Source organism: Mirounga leonina, unplaced genomic scaffold (genome assembly GCF_011800145.1).
Source record: "Mirounga leonina isolate KUSES-001 unplaced genomic scaffold, KU_Mleo_1.0 Mir_180, whole genome shotgun sequence".
Lineage (NCBI taxonomy): Eukaryota > Metazoa > Chordata > Mammalia > Carnivora > Phocidae > Mirounga > Mirounga leonina.
This window is the reverse complement of record NW_023270469.1, coordinates 13,664,720-13,682,441: the sequence shown is the minus strand read 5'-3', so window position 1 is coordinate 13,682,441 and position 17,722 is coordinate 13,664,720. Positions and strand designations below refer to the sequence as shown.

At 41.0% G+C, this 17,722-nt stretch overlaps 2 pseudogenes; both read right to left on the bottom strand.

Moving 5' to 3' along the window:
- Positions 1–2,693: 2,693 nt before the first annotated feature.
- LOC118023861 lies at positions 2,694–3,507 on the bottom strand (annotated as a pseudogene).
- On the bottom strand, positions 2,822–3,229 carry LOC118023860 (annotated as a pseudogene).
- Positions 3,508–17,722: the final 14,215 nt, after the last annotated feature.

Genomic DNA, 17,722 nt, shown 5'->3' with positions numbered 1-17,722 from the left:
GTTCTAACTCAAATGCCACTTTCTCATGAAACATTTCCTTTTATCCCCAATCACATTGGCCTACAAAGGCCTACACAATGTGTGCATGGGCCACCCCTGTCCCTTCATGGCTCCCCCTTCCCTCCTGCCACCCACCCTCTCCCTCACTTGGTTCCTCTATATCAGCCCCCTCCTGGATATCACTCCTGGCATGTGGGGAGCAATTGATTAATATTTGGTGAATGAATGCATGAATGAATGAATGTAGCCTCTTCCTTTTTTTGTATCATCCTTGACATAATCTGTTTTGTTCTATATAGGTGTGTATTTATCTTACCTCCCCTATTCTTAAGCAACTCAGGCCATCATCCTACTCACTTTGATGTGACCCTTGGTGCCTGGCACATTGCTTGGAATGTAGTCAATGATAACTACCAAAAACAATAGTAGGAAGAGCCGTTTTTTGAGTTACTATTATGAGCCAAGCCCTGTGTTAAACATTTACAGGTATCCATCACCTCATTTATTTATCTAAATGACTGTGAGGATGCAACATCCATAGGAAGGCATGTGGTCATAAAAGGGACCTTCCGTTTTCAGTTGTGCTTTACAGCTAAAGAAGGTGAGGCGTAGAAAGGTTAAGTCACACGCTAGAGGTCACTTTGCTAATAAGTGGCATGACAGGAAAGTGCAGTCCCAAATTATACCAGATCAGTAGTTCTCAAAGTGTAGTCCAGGAGCCACTGGGGTTCCCAAGGCCCTTCAAGGGGTCTGTATGCTGAAAACCATTCTTGTGTGCCTACAGTGATCTGCTCAAGGCTACATGCCATGTGCTATCAAACACCTTAAAGGCAGGAGTAGGGATAAGAATTCCGCTGTCATCTGCAGGCCAGACACTAAAGAGATTTTCAAAAATGTAAAGGAATGCCAATCTTTTCACTTCATTTTTTTTTCTTTTAAGATTTTATTTTAGGGGCGCCTGGGTGGCTCAGTTGGTTGAGCGACTGCCTTCGGCTCAGGTCGTGATCCTGGAGTCCCCGGATCGAGTCCCGCATCGGGCTCCCTGCTCAGCAGGGAGTCTGCTTCTCCCTCTCCCGCTCCCCCACCCTCTTGTGCTCTCTCTCTCTCACTCTCTCTCTCAAATAAATAAATAAAATCTTTAAAAAAAAATGATTTTATTTTATTTATTTGAGAGAGAGCATGAGAGATCACAAGAGGGAGAAGCAGACTCCATGCTGAGCAGGGAGCCTGATGCGGGACTCCATCCCGGGTCCCAGAATCATGACCTGAGCCAAAGGCAGTCGCTTAACCAACTGAGCCACCCAGGTGCCCTCACTTCATATTTTTATGTTTTGTAAAATATGGTGGTTTTTCATAAAACATGTTATTTATGTTAACATGTAATGTGTTTATTATTGTTATTTTAAAATAAATTAAGAAATACTTAAAAATTTTATTAGTGTTAATTTCTAATATAGTCAATATCAACAGATATGGCTCATACTTAAACAAAATCTCTTTGGGGTCCTCAGTGTCTTTAAGAGTATTATGGGGCCCAGGGGCCAAATCGCTTGAGAATTGGATGTATTAGGTAATATTTAAGTTTCTTGTCAGCTCTGAAATTTCAAGGTTCTCCGTTCATGAAGCAATTTAGGTCATACATAACTTTTGGAAGGCAGGGGCAGGGGCTCCAGGTCATGAGGCAGTCTCCGGGGCAGCTCAGAGAAGTGGGGCCGTCTTGGGACTGGATTCTGTGTCTAGGTTCCACTTTGTTTCACTGGTCTTGGGTACCTGGATTTATTCTGCTCTTAACTGTTCTATGGACTTCTGGAAACTCCTGTTCCTGTTTTGGACTCACCCATAACTCCCAGTTATGATTCACTTCTCCCAGACTCATTAGTTTACTCTGTCCCTCACCCTGTTATTTATTTATTTTTATTTTTTTAAAGATTTTATTATTTATTTGGGGGGGTTGCAGAGGGAGAAGGAGAAAGAATCCCAAGCAGACTCGGCTCTCGCTGAGCCAGATGAGGCGCTCCATCCCACCACCCCGAGATCATGACCTGAGCTGAAACCAAGAGTCTGGCGCTTAACTGACTGGGCCACCCAGGCGCCTCTAGGTTAATTATTAAACTAGATTAAGTATTCATCTAGGGTAGGCCTACGTTCACATCAGGGCCTCCAAAGCTCTTGATCTTCACCTGAATGCCACACTTAAACCTTGTGGGGGTTTTCTAGGATTTCACCGTTCTCCTCTGAAGCGCAGACTGATTTATTTATTCAACAAATACTTACAGAGCGCCCCTCATGCAGCAGCGAGCGCTGGCGCTGCAGCCGTGGGCACAGACCGAAATCCCTGCCCTATGTCCCTCGTCCTGTTTTATGCTTATATGATGTGTGTCAGTGTTTACCTTGATCCCCTTGATTAGACCCTACTGCCAACTTTTATTTTATCCTCCAACCAGATTTATTAAACATACCAAAATTCTGTGTACAAAGTGACATGGACCTGCTGCTTCCAAAACATGATCCTTTCTTACTAATATTTTGATAAATCAGTCCATTGAGTGTCCGAAAGCAGCTTACTCTAAACTTAATAGAAACGTGGCCAATGCACACTAAAGAAATGGCGTCACTACTGGAACTTTAATAGTTCTACAAGATAATTAACATTGAGCCCTTATGACAGGCTTCTGGAGAACTGGTACAAGTTATCAAGAAGTCATTTTGTACACTGTCCTTGTGATAACATCATGTTTCTGGATCATCATGTTTCCGTTATCTTTTTTTTTTTGTAGTTTTATGGTTTTATTAACACAAATATGACATGCACACAAGCTGTCTATTCATTTTCTTTGCTGCTCAACCTGACATTGGCATTGGTGACTCTCATTGCCAGTTGGGCTGCTCTTTCCACAATGGCTTTGTGGTTTTCGGAGGAGATATTGTGAGCAATCTCCGCACAGTAAGATTTATTGCACATCAGCAGCACTTCAAGCTCCTTGACGTTGTGGACTAGGAACTTCTGGAAGCCACTGGGCAACATGTACTTTGCTTTCTTGTTGCTCCCATAACCAGTGTTGGGCATCAAGATCTGGACCTTGAATCTTCTGCGCACCCTACTGTCAGTGCCTCTGGATTTCCATCAGTTGTGCTTAATTTTGACATATTGGTCTGACTGGTGCCGGATGAACTTCTTGGTCCTCTTTGTAATGATCTTGGGCTTCACCAGAGGTCTGAGGGCAGCCATGATGCCCAGTAACAGATGGCTGCCACCTCCGCAGGCAGCACTGAGGAAGAGAGGGGAACCATGTTCCCATTATCTGATTCTAGACACACCACAGGAATATCAGGTCTGAGGTGGGTGTAGCTGCTTGCTGGGCTAGAACAGATATCACCCCAGCATGCTCATCTGACAGCATCCCCTGGCATCCCAGATTAAGTCCTTGTGAATCAGGGCCCAGGACTCTCAACAATGGCTGGATTCTTCATTGTGTCCTCCAAGTGATGCTCCAAGGTCATCTCCATCCTCCCTGCTGTCCATCCAGCTCCTGCCCTGATGCCAACTTTCTATACTTAGTCTTCCATAAATGAAGGTCTTACAATATCCAAACACTTCCGGGACAACGGATTAGCCCCAAATATCTTATTTCATGTTGCCCAAGGCATGTACAGGGTTAGAACAGATTTCATGATTTAAATTCTTTCTTGTTGCTTACCTCTGGGGAGGTGAAGAGGTGGAAGGAAAACTTACTCTTGTTTTTAAATTTTTTTAAAAAATTTATTTATTTGACAGAGAGAGAGCACAAGCAGGGGGAGCAGCAGAGGGAGAGGGAGAAGCAGACTCCCTGCTGAGCAGGGAACCCAATGCAGGGCTCGATCCCAGGATCCTGGGATCATGACCTGAGCCAAAGGCAGACGCTTAACCGACTAAGCCACCCAGGTGCCCCAAAGCTTACTCTTTTGTAATACCTTTTGAATTACTAGCCAAAAAATAAACTAAAACTTTGTTTCAAATGAAGCAAAAAAATAATAATCTATCCTGAAATAACTTCCTTGTTTGGCTGACATCATTCTGCCCTGGGAAGGATCACCTTGCAGGGTGGTTACAGAAGTACAAAGTGCATCACACATCACTGGACAGTGAAGAATGAATATGCATCTTGGGGTGGAAACTGCTTTGGGGAGCTTTATGTTTTTGGGTTGTTTTTCTTGCTCTTCAGTTAACCGAGTCACAGTTTGATGGGGCAGACTAAGAATATTCATTGGCCTCTGTTACTTTATGAAAATGATATTTTAAAAAAATCCAGATGCACTATATAAACTTAGGTATACTATGTATTGTATATAGTATACACAGTGGACATGCTTCATACTTTCTGTTAATTTGATGGTATTTGATATAATTGGTGATTTCTTCATGCTCTGCATGTGGAGAAAGAAGGTGCTATTTCCAACCAAGTCATTTATTTGCTGTGAGATCTTTGGCCAAATCTTGCCCTGGATCTCCATGACTCACATCTTCCACACAAGGGGAAGACTTGCCTTTGAGGGACAGTTGGGAGGAAAACATAGATCCAGACAATAAAGTCTTCTGGAAAGTTAAAAGTACTATTTGAAACCTAAGTAGTAGTAGTAACTATTTCTCATGTTTAATTCTCAGAACACTATGGAAAGAAACTGGAAACTAGACATTGGTTCAACTTGCCAGATCAGAACAAGAAGGCTAAAGAATGTTCCCCGAATTCCAAAGCAAGTCAGTGGTGAAGCCTGCTGTATCTGCCTTTTCCCAGCCCAAGGAAATATCCTCAAAGCTGGAGGTCAGTGGTCAGTGGTCTTCAAAGTGGGAATAGCAGCATCTATTTCCAGATCCTCAACTTCGTGTGGAAGCAGGGCTGATTGCTCCCTTGGGTTCTCCTTCCCACAACCGCTTTCATAATCTGCCCTTCTGCTTGATATAAAGAATGCATACTCTTAACCTGCCCTGAACTGCCCTAGGGAGTCAAAAACCTCTGGGGCACCAAACAAAGAGACACTTTGAAATATAGATTTCTGAAAAGGCTCCTTTAATAATTAATCAAAAGAAAAAACCCCACCTACCTTTTGTCTCATATTGTCTTGTACATTTTTTGGGGGGGGAGGAAGGAATTGGCCTGAATTATGACAGTCTGAATTCAGATATTGTGTACTGGCATAGTGGGTTGCAGATGACTTCACCTCTCCCATCTCTAGTTTATTGTTGAAAAAACTTTGCTCCTAGCAACAACCCTGGGAAATCAAAGCAAACATCAAATCCTCAAAATGCCTACCCCCCCGTATTTAAGATAAACTGTTCCATTCGGTACATTTCATTCCATACTCACCCCAGGATGTCTTTTATGGAAAGAAAAGGTACCTCTAAAAGGGTACAAGTTAATAATGCTGATTCCTTTCAAGGGAACTATCAAATTATTCAAGATATACTGGATAAATTTGCCAACAAAAGTTTCATGTGATTTCTTTCAGATTTTCTGTGCATTAATCAATACAGTAGTTAATAAGGTACTTTTATCAAAACATGTCCTGAAATATTTATTCCAGTAGCACTCAGTCCTCATCCTATTTCACTTATAAAATGTTTAAAGATGCAAGTGTTGGGCTAATTAGTGCAATATGCCTTTCTCTTTCATTGGAAAGTTCAATCATGATGTCAAGCAAAAGTAGTAAAGTTAATTCTGATTTTTATACATCATTTTCTTTTCTTTTTTTTAAAAAAGATTTTATTATTTATTTGACAGGAGAGAGAGTGTGTGAGCACACAAGCAGGGGGAGTCGGAGAGGGAGAGGCAGGCTCCAGTGCCGAGCAGGGAGCCTGATGCAGGCCTCGATCCCAGGATCCTGGGATCATGCCCAGAGCCAGAGGTAGACGCCTAACCAACTGAGCCACCCCGGCTCCTCCATCATTTTAGTTTCAAAAGCTAAATACCTGATATTTATATATGCACATGCAGACATCAAAGAAATATACCTTCCTCATATGTCTTGCTTTGTAAATAACTTACAATGTTAGTTGAATATTATATTGGAACATTATAATTAAGTGATGGCAAATAGCATAATTATTTTTATAAATTATTCTAAATGTGAATAAATTAATTATATAAGAGCTGCATTAGGGCGCCTGGGTGGCTCAGTTGGTTAAGCGACTGCCTTCAGCTCAGGTCATGATCCTGGAGTCCCTGGATCGAGTCCCACATCAGGCTCCCTGCTCGGCAGGGAGTCTGCTTCTCCCTCTGACCCTCCCCCCTCTCATGTGTTCTCTCTCATTCTCTCTCTCTCAAATAAAAAAAAAAAAAAAGAGCTGCATTATTTGAATCTTACCTGCTTTTAGTCATGTGTTGTACAATATGTATTCCATAACTTATTCCTCAGTAATTGTTATAATATTCCTCAAAAATGCCTATTAACACATTTACTTGAATTTTAAAAGTCAGGCGGAAATTAATTCTGATTTAGTTTATTGGTTTGAAAATGAGGATCAGAGTTGACAATTAGGTAATATGGTGAGTGTTTTTCATAAGTGGAATGAGACATATCTCCAAGACTTTTTTAAAAAGTGTATTTTGGGGGCGCCTGGGTGGCTCAGTTGTTAAGCGTCTGCCTTTGGCTCGGATCATGATCCCAGGGTCCTGGGATCGAGCCCCGCGTCGGGCTCCCTGCTCCGCGGGAAGCCTGCTTCTCCCTCTCCCACTCCCACTGCTTGTGTTCCCTCTCTCGCTGTGTCTCTCTCTGTCAAATAAATAAATAAAATCTTTAAAAATAATAAAATTAAAAAGTGTATTTAAAATGTGGGATGAGGAAATTATTTTTTTTAAGATTTTATTTATTTATTTGACAGAGAGAGCGATAGAGCACAAGCAGGGGGAACAGCAGAGGGAGAGGGAGAAGTAGGCTCCCTGCCAAGCAGGGAGCCCGATGCAGGGCTCGATCCCAGGACCCTGGGATCATGACCTGAGCCAAAGGCAGATGCTTAACCATCTGAGCCACCCAGGCACCCCAAGGAAATTATTTTTATTGAAAAAATATTGAATTCAAGCTATGGTGCATTAGAATTAATATTTGGTTTTTCCAATATTTTCTGAGTATATCAGATTAAACGAGGTGTCTCTTACATGAAAGAGTAACAGGCAGGGGCACCTGGGTGGCTTAGTCAGTTGAGTATCTGACTCTTGGTTTCAGCTCTGGTCGTGATCTCATGGGTCATGGGATGGAGCCTACCTCAGGCTCCATGCTCATTGGGGAGTCTGCTTGAAGATTCTCTCCCTCTACCCCTCCCCCAACCTACATGCGCACCCCCCTTCGCTCTCTCTAATAAATAAATAAATCTTAAAAAAAAGAGTAACAGGGGCGCCTGGGTGGCTCAGTTGTTAAGCGTCTGCCTTTGGCTCGGATCATGATCCCAGGGTCCTGGGATCAAGCCCCGCATTGGGCTCCCTGCTCTGCGGGAAGCCTGCTTCTCCCTCTCCTACTCTCCCTGCTTGTGTTCCCTCTGTCACTGTGTCTCTCTCTGTCAAAAAATAAACAAAATCTTTAAAAAAAAAAAAAAAAGAGTAACAGGCGTAACTGATTATAATTATATAATTCTTAATATTAACAATTATGTAATCTGATAATTAATAATTCTTGAAGTTATTTGAGTATACTACTTTTCAGAAATTACGAAAGTGAATGACTCTAATTAGGGAAAAAATTATTTTCTGGTTTCCAATTATTTATTTTCATTAAAATTGAAGGAAGAACATGTAATGAAATGATGGATCTAGGCAGTGATCATTAATGGCTGCTAAACCATCAGATGAAAAACTGATGGGGACCTTTGAAATGGGTAGATACAGCTAATAACACTAAACCCACGGATACAGCCTATCACACACACAAAAAAGACACCCAGACTTTAGGTACCTCCAATGAAATAAAAAGTACAAACAAACCACCTATGAAGGACTCTTGCCAAAGTATCAAATCTGTATCTAATCAAGCCTCAAGATCTAAATATCAATTTTCAGGAAATACAGAGGCCAAGGAGATGTAATCAGCAAAATCCAGAACTTGGAAAACACATCTACAGGACAAATTACCCAATTTTTCAACAAATCAATTGCAAGGGGAAGGAAAAACAAGGAGAAAGAATCTGTTGATTAAAAAAAAAGACTTAAGGGCACCTTGGTGGCTCAGTCAGTTAAATGTCTGCCTTCAGCTGGGGTCATGGTCTCAGGGTCCTGGGATGAAGGCCTATGTCAGGCTCCCTGCTTGGCGAAGAATCTGCTTCTCCCTCTCCCTCTGCCTCCCCCTCCCCCCGCTTGTGCTCTGTCTCTCTCAAATAAATAAATAAAATCTTTGGGCGCCTGGGTGGCTCAGTTGGTTAAGCAACTGCCTTCGGCTCAGGTCATGATCCTGGAGTCCCTGGATCGAGTCCCGCATCGGGCTCCCTGCTCAGTGAGGAGCCTGCTTCTCCCTCTGACCCTCCCCGCTCTCATGTACTCTCTCTCATTCTTGCTCTCTCAAATAAACAAATAAAGCTTTAAAAAAAATAAATAAATAAAATATTTTTAAAAATTAAAATAAAAAAAGACTTAAGAGGGGTGCCTGAGTGGCTCAGTCAGCTAAGCATCCATGGACTCTTGACTCTTGATCTTAGCTCAGGGCTTGATCTCAGGGTTGTGAGTTCAAGCCCCATGTTGGGCTCCATGCTGGACATGGAGCCTACTTAAAAAAAAAAAAAGGCAAGAGAAAAATCAGCCAAATGTAATTTGTGGGCATTGTTAGAATCTTAAGTTGAAAAACCAACACTGAAATCTGAACCAAATCAAAACAAAAGTATGTATGATATAATCCAGGGAAATTTAGACAATGGCTGGATATTGGATGATTTATATTTCTTAGGTGTACTGGTTTGTTTTAAAAGTATTCTTATTTTTAAGAAATATTTATAGAGGTATTCTCTCTATTCTCATCCCAAGATGATTCTTGGGATTTGCCTCAAAATGATCCAATAGTGGTGAAGGGGTGGGAGTGGAGGACAGACAGCAGGAAAGGATTGAAATAAAAGCAGATTGGCTATGGGTTGGTGAAATTGTCAAAGCCGAATGGTGGTCACGTGGAGATTCATTTTATTATTTTTCTACCTTTATACAGGCTTGAACTTTTCAATAATAAAAATTAAAAGATAAAAACAAATGTAAAAAAATTCATTGAAGGAGTACCTACTTTAGCTGTCAGCTGATAGATCACTAAAACTAATTTTTTGATGATTTATCACTGTGTGATTTTTGGGCATATACCTTGAAAGGACTGAATGACTGACGTTGGTATAACAAGCCTGTTTATATGAACAGTGCTTAGATGTGTAGAAACAAAAACAAGCAATGAGAGTTTATACTGAACTCTTTCATATTAGCAAGAGGTAATATAATATTTATTCATGAATGCATGAGCAAACAGGAAAAAAGAGAAAAGCCCCATCCATTCTCTTAAGAGACCTGTGTTTTCAACAATTTTTTTCTTTTTATGTTTAATAGTTGTTTATATTATTATTTCTTTTTAGAGAGCGGGTAGGGAGAGGGAGAGAGAGAATCCCAAGCAGGCCAGAGTCCCAAGCGTAGAATCTGACCTGGGGCTTGATCTCACAACCCTGAGATCATGACCTGAGCCACAATCAAGAGTTGGTTGCTTAACCAACTGAACCACCCAGGTGCCCCAGTTGTTTATATTATTTATCAAAGTTTGTAATATTTATGTATTTTTGATCAATTGTATACTAATACCAACTGTACAAACCGAATCCAAAAGAAATTTTGAATATTTGGAGACTTCGGGATCAGGAAAAAAACTTTAAAAATTACACAAAGAGGGGCCTGGGTGGTGCAGTCATTTAAGCGTCCAACTCTTGGTCTCAGCTCAGGTCATGATCTCTGGGTTGTGAGATGGAGCCCGGTGTCAGACTCCGCACTCAGTGGGGAGCCTGCTTGGGATTCTTTCTCTCCCTTGCCTTCTGCCCCTCCCCCCACCCTCCCTTTCCAAATAAATAAATCAATCTTAAAAAAATAATTAAAAAAATAAAAATTACACAAAGATAAAAATCTAAGAGGAAATGTAATGGAAATATAATTCCAAGAAGAGAAAGGAATGATATAAGATAACTTATAGTTACAGAAGAGGTTGTTCATGTACTTTTAAAAATACGTGATAGGGTTGGGTGCCTGGCTGGCTCAGTCAGTAGAGCCTGCGACCCATGATCTCAGGTCGTGAGTTCAAGGTCCACGTTGGGGATAGAGGTTAACTTAAAAAAATAGGCGATGGGGTATCAAATTAGAGCATTAAGATTATGTAGATATATTTAAAAGAATGATGTAACAGTTTTATTTTGAAATGTTATTTATGATATACTGGAGAGCTGCCCTCTGCACACCCAGCAGTGCATCAATATCATATGATGTACCGGAAATTACTTCATTTGCAATTCTTTATACTTAGTTCAGAAATGTTAAATATTAACTAAAAATATGTAGGGAGATTATTTTGTTTTTTTTCTTTTATGGAATTTTTTTATTGAGTAAAATCCACATAACGTAAAATTACCATTAACCATATTAAAGCATACAATTCAGTGGTGTTTAGTATGTTTATAATATTGTGAAACCACCACCTCTATTTCAAGACATTTTCATCATCTCATTAAGCAATAACTTAATAACCCACCTGTTTCCTGGCAACCACTAATCTGTTTTCTATCTCTATGGATTTACCTATTGTGATGTTTCCTATAAATGGAATCATGCAATATTTGACCTTTTGTGTCTGGTTCCTTTTACTTAGCATAATGTTTTTGAGGTGTATCCAAGTTGTAGCATGTACAAGCACTTCATTCCCTTTTATGGTTGAAAAATATTCCATTGTCTGTATATACCCCATTGTGCTTATTCTTTCATCAGCTGTTGGACATCCATCTTGTTCACACATTTTGGCTAATATGAATCACATTGCCATGAACATGAGTGTACAAGTATTTGAATATTTGTTTCCAATTCTTTTGGGTCTCTACCTAGGAGCAAAATTGCTGATAATTCTTTCACTTTTTGAGGAACTGCCAGACTTTTCCATAGCCACTGCACCATTTTACATTTCCAGCAACCATGGGTTCCAATTTCTCTGCCTCTTTGAGAACTCTTGTCATTTTCCATTAAAAAAAATTGTGACTAACCTGGTAGTTATAGAGTGGTATCTCACTGTGGTTTTGATTTGCATTTCCCTAATGATATTGAGCATCTATTTACGTGCTTGTTGGCCATGACTACCTAGTTTTTACAAAATTATTTTAGGAGGTATGCAAGCAAAAATGTTATGGTCCACAGCTGTAGGCGTAAACCACTGTGTTTCTGAAGATCTTGTCTAGTACCCTTCTGTTCTCTGGCAGCATCGTGCTCTTGCCTCAAGGCTTTGTGACACTTTGTCTGAGTGACCCTTCTTCCATCTAGAGGTGCAGAACTAAAAATAAAAAATACTTTCCTTCTCAGTGGGGTGGCTTGAGGGTCTGTGCAGACTAAAACTACAATTTTTTTTTATTATTTTATTTTTAAAAGATTTGTATTTATTTATTTCACAGAGAGACAGCGAGAGAGGGAACACAAGCAGGGGCAGAGGTAGAGGGAGAAGCAGGCTTCCCGCCGAGCAGGGAGCCTGATGCGGGGCTCGATGCGGGGCTCGATACCAGGACTCTGGGATCATGACCTGAGCCGAAGGCAGACGCTTAATGACTGAGCCACCCAGGTGCCCCTAAAATTACAATTTATGATACCAAATCTTTCTCTGCTATCTGCTAAATGAGCCCTCTTATGTTTTGAAGACATTTAATTTTGAATGCCAAAGTTAGCTAGCCCCTTGCACATAGTGAGCTTTTTACATGCTTATTTGTTTGTTTGACATGAAGTCAGAAGGGACCTTTGGCTGTGCAAACTGAGAAGGAGTGCTCTGGGAAAGACATTTCTGTGTCAGGCTGGAGGAGAGTGAGGAAATGAGGGCGCATCTGCACAAAGTTGTGCCTAGGCAGGGGGCTATGAAAGTAACAGAGAGTCTTGGAACCCTCATGTCTGCCCAGGACAGCAGGGAGCTTTATGACTGGCAGTCTCCCCTGGATAGGTTGCTAGTTCATTGAGAACAAGAACAGCATCTTAGTCCTATATCCATATATGTTCCCTAACCCAGAACCTGGAGTATAATAGGTACACACAGGATGTTTCCTGTATTGGATTGTGCAGTGGTGATACTCTGTCCCCTGATGACTGTCGAGCCCCCTTGCCTTCCTGATGGAAATTAGGAAGAAGACATCCTGGTTGCTGCTCCTGATTCTCACTCATTCTGGTCCATCTCAGATTGACATCCTCCAAAAGCTCCCCATTACCCCCATCACTGTGTTCCTAGGATTCCCAGTTTTAACATAAAATATGCCCTATATCCTTGATCATTATTTCTAGAGGATTCCCTCTACTTCCTTTTTATTTAAATTACATTCAAGCTACCCATAGACATGGCCGTGTTTGGGACCTTAGAATCACATCCAATCTTTTATGGTAAAGAAAAATTTGAGAAACTTCCAAATTTTTTGTTGATAGACTCTTACCCAAGATGTCTGTTAATGTGGGTTTATTCATTGCCCATTGCCTCTAAAGAAGGCTCTCCTAGGCTCCCATGCAAAGGATATAAGCCTGGTTTGACAGTGTTTGAGAGCCAGGTGGGAGAATGGGGCAGGGGGCAGTGTTGAGGCATTGCAATATTTCTCTGTTGAGTTTGCAGACTTTCATTCATTTCCTTGTTTTAAATCCACTACTTGAATCTGACCATTTGCTATTTTCTCCCCCCAGAGCATAAGCGTATTGTTGTAGGGTTTGGGAGAAGTCTCTGGGCTGTGTACTTGGGGGTAGGACCTGCAGATCCAATTTCTGCTTGTACTTCTGTCCTATGATTCATCTCCATCTTGCAAAGTATCTGATACCTGATGCCTGATTCCTGAGCCTTTCCACGGGGTGAATCAGCTTGCCCATGGTATTACCCACGTGTCCTAGCCACCCTCCTCCCCACCCTGCTGCAGGCAGGCGTTCCAGTTTTCTCTGGTTACCACTTCTCTATCCCTTTCCATCTTCCCAGACTGTGTTGGCATCTCTCCTCTGTTTTCATCTCCTGTCTCATTCTCATGTCCTTGTAGATTCCCATCCTTTTTATACTTTCAGTATCATGTTATAGGGTTCAGGAAGTGCCTGTGTTCAGTCTGCCTGTATCCAATAAACAACTATTCTTTATGGTCATCAGTTCCACACTGTGTAATACTCTGCAGCTATTAAATGGAATAATGTATCTACATGTCTGGACCAGTGAAATGGACAATATAGAAAGTTAAATGAAGAAAGCAAGTTCACATTTGGTTCTGTATGATATGAAACTGGTTTCATTAAAAACATTTTTATATTATATATACACAGTTATAAATACACACATATTGTATGTATGTATATATATCATATATATATATTCTCAGCATTATCTGAGAAAACATAAATATCAGAATAAATACATGGAGCTGGTTGGATATTTTCATTTGGCAAAATATTTAAAAGGGTCTGATTTAAAGGTCTAGGCCGTCTGGTGAGTGTAAAAATTTCCTGTGGGGACATGGGAGCCAGGGAGCGCCTTTCACGTTGTGTTCTATGTGGACAGCGCCCCCTGGAGTTGCACAATGGTGGTGGCACTTCCTGGATGCTCCCCAGAGGCACCAGCTGTCATCCTCCAGCGCAGGAGCAGAGGTTCGCTTGCAAAGGAGTTGCCTCTCCCAGGTGTAACTCCTAGTGGCCTGTTTCCAGGATATGACTGTTTGGCTGTAGTTAATGATCCTCCTGAGCTGTACCAGAGAGGCCAACTCCCAAGTGAGGTGAATAATAAGCAGCAAAATTTGCGATGTCTGTTCCAGCATGTTGTGGGAAACCTGCAGTTCCTCACAGAAGCAACTAACCTTCCTCCTTCCAACCACCTTCAACCCCCAACTTACAATCAAATGGGAAGATGTGGACATTTTCCAGTTAATACTGGAATAAAAGGAATTTAGCCACATATTCAAATACTCTCTGGCAACAGGTCTCCAGACTTTTCCCCTCAAACTTTGCTGCATATTAGAATTACCCGGGAAGGTTTTAAAACTCCCATGCCCGGAAAGAACCTATTACCTAGACAGGTGAATCTTTAACAAGGTTTCTCAATGTTGGCCCTACGACACGTGGAGCCGGGTAATTTTTTTGTTTCGGGAGGCTTCCCTATGTATTGTGGGATGTTTAGCACCATCCCTGGGCTCTATGCACTAGAAGCCTATGGACCCTCCCCCAGTTGTAACAACAAAAAGACATTTGCAAATCGCTCAGTTGAGAATCACTGCTGTAGGGGGTGGGACCCAGGCATCCTATGTTTTTTTTAAAGATTTTATTTATTTATTTGAGAGAGAGAGAGCATGAGTGGGGGGAGAGGTAGAGAGAGAAGCAGACGCCCCGCTGAGCAGGGACCCCCCGACATGGGGCTGGATCCCAGGACCCCAAGATCATGACCTGAGCCGAAGGCAGTTGCTTAACTGACTGAGCCACCCAGTCGCCCCAAGGCATCCTATTTTTAAAAATCTTCCCAGGTGATTCCAATGTGCAGCCAAGTTTGAGAACCAGTGCTCTGATGGAGTTTCCTTTGGGAAGTGTACCCTGGTAGAAAGTCCCGGGACTTTTGGAGTCAGTTTTTATAAATTGTTATTTAATACTGATGAAATAAGAATGGATATATTCTAAGCGAGGTGAGCAGTTCCACTCATCCTATCTAGTAAGCACCTGTTTCTATCAAGAGAACTTTGGAAAACAAAGAGTCTGTGAACATCTCAAGAGCCTCGCAAAGCCAGCTGAGCCTGTAACTTATGGAGAACCTTTACAGAGCGATAACGAAAGGAACCTGAACAAATGAAAGGTCTAAGCAACACTCCAGGACCCACAAGGTGTACCTTACTGGTGCCAAGATAATATCTACTGTTGATTGGAGGTCCCCTGTGGGCCATGGTCTTGTGCTAGGGGATCTATTTGTATGGCATCAAATAAAAAGACATCTAAGTTATTATAATAGTACTAATAATAAGTAGGGCTGGCTTAAGGAATAGGCATATCAAATACTTTTGAAACATGTTTTAAACCTAAGTGGTGTACATAATATTTACACATTGTATGCGCCTCAGTCCCATGTGGCAGGAACTGTAGATTGGCTCACACAACACTCTTTCCATCCTCTTTCTACCATGAAGAAATTCTTTAAAGAGGATAAGATAAGATGTTGCTCAGGGGTACAAACTTGCAACCAGTAGTAAATAAGTCCTAGAGATCTAATGTACAATATAGTGAATATAAACAACATGTTGTATTATATCACCAATTTCCCAAGAGACTAGAATTTAATTATTCCAACCACTAAAAATAAATTATAATTATGTAACATGATAGAGGTCCTGGTTGTCATTATAATTGCAATCATATTACAATATGTAAATGTATGAAATTAACATGTTGTACACCTTAAATTTACACAATGTTGTATGTTAAATATATTTCAATTTAAAAAACATCCAGAGGCGCCTGGGTGGCTCTGTCCATTAAGCATCCGACTCTTGATTTCAGCTCAGGTCATGATCTCAGGGTTGTGAGATCAAGCCCCACGTCAGGCTCCAGTGTGGAGCCTGCTTAAGATTCTCTCTCTCTGTGCCCTTCCCTGCTCCCATGTGCTCTCTCTCAAAAAAAAGCCATCCAGTTTGTTGTATAACTTTATTTCAGTAATATGAAAAATAAGAGCAATTGTTAAGAAAATTAAAAGGCAAGTTACAAACTGCAAAAAAAAACAAAAACAAAAACAAATTTCTTGGTCCTGCAGGAATCCTGAGAGAATGGGAGGCACCAAGAAACCTATTTCTCTAAATTTCAAGCAAATTGCAGAGCTAGCTGATATATATCCAACCAACACTAGATGTCACCATCGTGCTGTGCAAATGTAGCTGGCGCTCCGGAGTGCTATTTAATATTTAGGACGAGGTCAGGCTTTTCACGTGTTTGAAGGTTATTCATTTTTTCTCCCCCATTTGATGCCAGAGTATGATTACTATGGCTTTACCGAAAAACTCCCTGAGCCTTGATCTTCTCTTGTTTATGATCCATTCTACATCTCTTGTGCTTGGTACTGCTTGGGGCCAAGCTCTAAGGAACACACCAAAGGGGGGTACCAGCCTCAGTGGTTCCTGTGAAGGACGGCCACGTGCAGAGTTCCTGTGTGCCTCTGCCTTAGACCTGTGCTTGCTTCTCCCTGGAGACCTCACAGATGCAAGTTCCACTACTAGAGCTGGAAAGAGAGTGACCCAGGGATGGGGAGCACGAGAGAAGTGTGTGCGGGTGGCACTGCCCAGGCGTGAGAAAGGGGGAGACAAGGAGCCCACCTCCTAAGGGGCTAGACATTTAAAATGGGGAGGCTTCCGGGTCCTAGGAAACTGAACAGCCTCCTGGGTTCTGTCACCAAGGGCTGAAGCTTTAACCAAGGCTGTTGTAGTATCCAGTTGTTTGGGAGCATCCAAAACTACCAGTTTGGTACAAGAAATCACATATAACACACAGAAGTTATTGTTCCCAGTCTTTAATGATTACTGGACTTTGGTAAGAAATATCAAGAAAGAATGTATTGTAATGAACTACAAGAGGGTAATTAGTGAAAAGAGAGCTCACTTATATCTAATTTGTTGTATTAGTAGTTAGTGATTTCGGAATTTCTGTTTAGGATAGTGTACTTCATGGGTACATGGGGTCTTGTCCTTAGTGAAAAGAGGAACGGCTCTCCAGATATTAGAAACACAAGATTTCCCATTTGTGAGGCTATCTAGGTGAAGGCAATCACCCTATTCACAGGCTTATTTACCCTTACCCTTGTACTTATGGAAAGTAACCCAGTCATCTAGGCAGAGTATGTCTCATCCATTTGCTGTATTGATGCTTTTAAGAATATTTTAACCTATTTATATTTATTGTGATAAAATTTGGTCTGACATCTGTCATCTTAAGTGCTTTTAATTTTTTATGATTATTGCTGTCTTATTTATTTCGTTTTGCTATGTGGACTTGGCGTTCTTTGCTCTTTTATCATCCCTTGCTATTCTGGAAGATATTTCTCCTGTTTTTGTTCTACTAGTGGTACTGTTGAGATTTTAAAACATTCTCAGAAATATTTTAGGTGTAGAAAAGTGGAGTATAATAAACCTCTATGTACCTCCCCTTAGTTTTATCATATGTGAACATTTTGTTATGGCTGTTTCCCATGTTTCTAAGAACTAAAGCAGTACAGATGTAATTGAAGTCCCCTGTATTAAATTGCCTTTCCCTCTCTGTGGCTCCAGAGGCAGTTTACCATCTGAATATGGTGTTAATTGTGCCCATAGATGCTTTTAAACTTGTTATATATGGTTATTTCCGTAAACAACATAACATTATTTTGCATAAATAATGGTATATCTTTATTATGGTATTTATGGTATATACCACATAAATGGTATATCTTTCTGCAGTTTACTTTTTAAATTCAATATTGTGTAGCTGAGATTTTTTTTAAAAGATTTTATTTATTTATTTGAGAGAGAGAGAGAGAGAGCGTGAGCAGGGGGAGTGAC